Below are 5,922 nucleotides of genomic sequence, written 5' to 3' on the forward strand. Positions count from 1 at the left end.
GACATGAACGAGGCAGGCTTCTTCCTAGGATTAAGGCAACATCCCCAGGAAATCCTCATTTTTCTAGTCAGTGTTGTCCTGCTTCCAAAAAGTTAGTTCTGCTACACAAGTAGAATATCATCATAATCAAAACCAGAAAACAAAGTATAGCTGGTTTTCATATAGACTGAACTGAGAACTGGAAACCCTAATCTATCCTACATATATCCATCAATCCATGTCCCATATTATGACCTCTTAAATTTAGCCTATAGTAATTGGTGTATTTTTTATTTAAAATTCCTGAGAAATAATAAAATTGACACAAACTTCTCAGTTTGGGCAGAGTTTTTTGTATCAGATGATGTAATAGGCTGCTTTTCAGTCTATGGATCACCATCTTTTAGGTCACATATCAATGTCTGATCCAATCAACAATAGCAATAGGTCCTACAACCTACTTTTTGTGGTATTAAAACACAACAGAATATCAAAAACCCAAATGCCATGGTAGAGGGTACATCTGAGAACACCTGAACATTTGAGAGGCAGCACGTGGGACTCCATGGCTCACCAACTTCCTCCACTCGGAAGCAGCTAGAGGTCTGGACCCTTTGGTCCTGCTTGGGTCTCTGGCCCTCCCTCTCCTCCTCCTTCCTTCTGGCTTATGATAAGGTGGTGGGAGAAAGGGCTCTCTCTGCCAGTAAATAAGTGCAGCCCCAACCCTTAGGGACTGGAGCTTGGGCTCAGTGAGACCACTTCAGCAGTTTGTCAGCAACTTCTCCTTGTCGAGGAGAGGAGAGAAGGATGCCTCACCAAGGGAAGAGAGGTGAGGTTGAGTTCTACCCTCTCTCTATTCCCTAAGAGGAGGCCAAGAGGCAGCTTGGATCCTGGGCTGGTGACAGGGTCTGGCCCCCTACAGCAGGAAAAGCTGGGACAATTTCCTATTGGTTGGTCTGGCCACATACAAGTTCTGAGAGTTGAGACACTGGAGTAAGGAAGTCAATTATGGACTCCCACATTGGCCCCAAAATGGAGTATAGCTGGTACCATTTTCTGGGGCAGTTAAGGCTGGACTGGATGGGCTTTCACCTTTTTCCTCCTCTTCCATGGCCAAGTCCTGAGAGCCTGAGACCCTGGCCCCAGTTTGAGACCCAGACTCACCTCCACCCTCTCCCTCACCTCCTCTGCCCTCACCACCACCACCCTAGAAAAGGTGTCATCAGAGTTGCCAAGGCCTTGGGTGCTGCTTCCACAGTCCACACAAGCCATCAGAGGCAGCTGACCCTTCTGGATCCAGGAATGCACAGCAGCCAGTTACCTCTGCTGGTCCTCTGAGAGCCGAGGTTTCTGTTTCTGCATGGCCTGGAGCCATGCCTGGTCCTGTTCAGTACAGAGGCCACGTCGCTGGAGGACACCTGATTGGTCATCATGACATGCTGCTCAGTATTGGCCATGAGCTGCCAGATGGGATCCTGGAGCACAGACTCCATGACTTGGTTCCTGGGCTCAATCTGGGACTGGGCCTATCCTGCCTCAGCTTCAGAAGAGTCTATCTTGCCAAAGTACTTGTTTGTGTGGATGCTCTGACTGGTGTGAGTGATGCTGGCTGAGGTGCTGCCCCTGTCATGGGAGTTGGAACCAGACCCAGAGCCCAACCCAAAGCCCAGGGAGCCTGAAGAGGCAGAGGTTGTGCCCAAATGCTAGTCCTCTTGCAGCAGTAGCTCCAGCAGGTCTCTGGAGCCTGAAGTGCATCCTGATTGGAGGACTCAGTCACCTCCACCTGTTTGGTCTCTGGCTCTGAAAGCTCCTCATTGGGAGATGAGGGCCCTGCACAGCTCCCAAGGCCCCCTGCAATATCACCCTCAGCACTAGGGGGCTCCTTACACTGCAGCAAATTTAGCTGGACAGGGAAGCTGCATCTTGAGTTGAATAGTGGTGAGTCTGGATGGTGGGGAGGGTTGGGGGGCAGTGGGGGTAGGGATAGGAGGCTCCTCAGCAGGAGCCAGGGATACCCCACAGGGATAACTGGAGGGAGTATGGAACTGATCACTAGGGAACACCAAGGCCACCATTGGGATCACCAGGGGGGCAGAGAATGCTACAGGAGGCACAAAGGAAAGAGAAGGCAGAGGCTGAGGGCCTCCTCTGGGGGAGAATACTGAGAGAGGGTAGGGCTGGGCCACAGCTGAGAAGAGGGTAGTGGCCGGAGTGGGGGTGCAGGGAACAGAGGGTGGTACAAGTGAGGAGTGAGAAACATAGCAGGGGGCTTCAGGCTGAGGGGTCTGGGGGTGGCATGAGTGCTTGGCTTTGGATGGGCAGTGGTGTCAGCGGCCAGGGGCCATGGGGCCATGATGGCAGCCTAGCTCACCAGGGGCTGATGGTGCCATGGAGGAGTCATTGAGTACACATAGCCTGCCAAGGTCCTGGAAGCAGCTGAGGAAGACCTGCTCCTCCTTCTGTGTATGCAGAGACAGCACAGCCTGGGTCAGGCCCACTGGGCAGTAGGCATCTGGGATCGGATCAGATTTTATGGAGGGGCTGGGGGCTGGCTGGAGGCTGCAGCTAAATGCTCTAAATGGAGGAGCTTCTCAAGGTGAAAATGTCATAGGACAGGCAATAAAAAATGTGAGTGTGCATATCAAATGGGGATCCATATGACACAAAATAACTCATATCAGATTAATTAGCTATCCCATGGTAGATCTCAGGATCCAAAGGAAATAGAAAAAAAGCAGGTTAAGCTTAGATGGAGGGAGAAAATTAAAAAAAAAAAAAAAAGAGAGAGAGAGAGAGAGGAGAAATTAAGTAGCTATCCAATTCCCACCCACAGAGGGCATGTTTAAGTGATAAGTCAATGAGATGTTTCTTAGGTATATGAGTATAACCCACCACTCGTCCACTAGTTTGTCATATTCTGGTGGCTTGTTGTTGTTCTGATGATGCTGGAAGCTATGCCACTGGTATTTCAAATACCAGTAGGGTCACCCATGGTGGACAGGTTTCAGCAGAGCACCCAAACTAAGACAACCTAGGAAGAAGAAGGATGTGGTGGTCCACTTCTGAAAAAAATGGCCACTGGAAACCTTATGAATAGCAGTAAAATATTGTCTGATATAGTATTGGAAAAGTATGAATAGCAGTGAAAAATTGTCTGGTATAGATGAGTCCCTCAGGTTAGAAGAAACTCAAGAAATGACTGGGAAAGAGCTGCCTCCTCAGAGTAGAGTCAACTTTAATGACTTGGACAGAGTAAAACATTTGGGACCTACACTTGCTGATATGGCACAACTCAAAATGACAAGAAACTGTTGTAAGCATTCATTAATAATTAGAATGTGTGACATATGAATCCAGGAAAACTCAAAGTTTTCAAAAGTGAAGTGGAACACATAAAGATTGACATTCTAAGCATTAGTGAGGTGAAATGGACTAATATTGTCCATTTTAAATCAGATAATCAGATGGTCCACTATACTGAGAATGACAAATTTAAGAAGAATGGCATAATATTCATCATCAAAAAGAACAGTTCAAGACCTATTCTGAAGTACAATACCGTAAGTGATAGCATAATGTCCATATGCCTATAAGGAATACCAGTTAATACTACTATTATTCAAATTTACACACCAACTACTATAGCCAAAGATAAAGAAATTAAAGATTTTTACCAACTTCTGCAGTCTGAAATTAACCAAACATGCAATCAAGAAATACTGATAATTACTGGTGATTGAAATACAAAAGTTGGAAACAAAGAAGAAACATCGATAGTTGGAAAATAGGGTCTTGGTGAAAAAAAAAAAATGATACTGGAGACCACATGATAGAATTTTGCAAGACTAATGACATATTCATTGCAAATATCTTTTTTCAACAACATAAATGGTGACTATACACATGAACCAGAGTAGATGGAATACAGAGAAATCAAGTTGACAACATCTGTGGGAAAAGGCAATGGAGAAGCTCAGTATCATCAGTTACAAAACAGTAACTGACTGTAGAATAAGACCATCAATTGCTCATATGTAAGTTCAAGTTGAGGAGCTCTGGTGGCACAGTGCCTAAGGTGCTTGACTGCTAACCAGAAGGCTGGCAGTTCAAATTCACCAGCCACTTCTTGGAAGGAAGGTTGGGCAATCTACTTCCGTAGTGATACTGCCTCAGAAACTCAAAGAGGTCTCGCTATGAGTCAGGTCTGACTCGACGGCACATAACAACAACAACAACAACAACAAGTTCAAGTTGAAACTGAAAAAAATTAAATACACAAGAGCCAAATACAACCTTGATTATATCCCACTTGAATTTAGAGACCATCTAAATAGATTCGATGCACTGGCCCAATGACCAGATGAATTGTGGGATGACAGAAAAACATCATACATAAGAAAGCAAACACCAAAAGAAACTAAACTCACTGCCATCAATACAATACTGACTCAAAGTGACTCACTTTGGGTGGTAAATCTTTACTGAAATAGATCGCCCAATCTTCCTTCCACGGAGTGGCTGGTGAGTTTGAACCACCAACCTTCTGGTTAGCAGTCAAATGCTTTAGGCACAACATCACCAGAGCTCCTTACATGGAAAAGCCAAAGGTCATTAAAAAGACAGGAAAGGAAGAAAAGACTAAAGTGGATATCAGAAGAAATTCTGAAAGTTGATCATGAATTTTCAGGGAGTAGTTAAAGTAAACAGAAGATGAAACAAAAGAGCCAATTTCAAAGTGCAGTTTGATAAGACAAATTAAAGTGTTATGATGGAATGTACAAAGACTTTAAATTAGAAAATCAAAAGGCAAGCACACTCTCAGAATTTCTTAAGGTAAAAGAACTGAAGCAAAGATTCAAGTTTTGAGTTGCAATATTGAATGCTGCAGAAAGCACAAAATAAGATGGAAGGACTATAGAGTCACTGTACCAAAAAGAATCCATTGACATTCAATCATTTCAGGAGGTAGCATATGATCAAGAACCAATGCTCTTGAAGGAAAAGCTCCAAACTGCACTGAAGGAATTGGCAAAAAATAACTTCCCAGGAATTGACAGAGTACTCATGGAAATATTTCAACAAACGGATACAGCACTGGAGGTGCTCACTCATTTATGACAGGAAATTTGAAAGACAGCTACCTGGCCAACTGACTGGAAGAAATCCATATTTGTACTCATTCCAAAGCAGGGTGAACCAACAGAATGTGGAAATTATTGAACAATATGAATAACATGTGCAGGAAAATTTTGCTGAGAATAATTAAAGAAGGATTGCAGCAGTATATTGACATGGAACTGCCAGAAATTCAAGATGGATTCAGAAGAGGACGTGGAACATGGGATATGATGGTTCATGTTAGATAGATCTTGTGTGAAAGCAAAGAACACCAGAAAGATGTTTACCTGTGTTTTATTGACTATGTCAAGGCATTCAATTGTGTGGATTATAACAAATTATGGATTAATTGCAAAGAATGGGAATTCCAGAATGCTTAATTGTGGTTATGAGGAGCTTTGTACCTGACCAAGAAGTGCTATGGATTACATCTCAACATAAAGAAAACAAAAATCCTCACAATTGAACCAAAAAGCAACATCATGATAAATGGAGAAAAGATTGAAGTTGTCAAGGATTTCATTTAATTTGGCTCCATGATCAACACTCATGGAAGCAACTGTCAGGAAATCAGACAACATACTTCACTGGGCAAATCTGCAGCAAAAAATCTCTTTAAAGTGTAAATAGCAAAGATGTAACTTTGAAAACTCAGGCCCACCTGACCCAAGCCATGGTATTTCAATAGCTTTATAAGCATGTGAAAGCTGGACAGTGAGGAAGGAAATTTACAGAAAAATTGATGCATTTGAATTTTGGTGTTGGCAAAGAATATTGAAAATACCATGGACTGCCAGAAGAATGAACAAATCTGTCTTGGAAAAA

The 5,922-nt window shown here is 43.5% G+C and overlaps 1 pseudogene; it reads right to left on the bottom strand.

The window, feature by feature from the left end:
• Positions 1–985: 985 nt before the first annotated feature.
• LOC103202494 overlaps positions 986–5,922 on the bottom strand; it is a 42,544-nt pseudogene continuing 37,607 nt past the window's right edge.

The sequence above is a fragment of the Orycteropus afer genome, unplaced genomic scaffold, assembly GCF_000298275.1.
Source record: "Orycteropus afer afer isolate SDZICR_OR568_19922 unplaced genomic scaffold, OryAfe1.0 scaffold00182, whole genome shotgun sequence".
NCBI lineage: Eukaryota > Metazoa > Chordata > Mammalia > Tubulidentata > Orycteropodidae > Orycteropus > Orycteropus afer.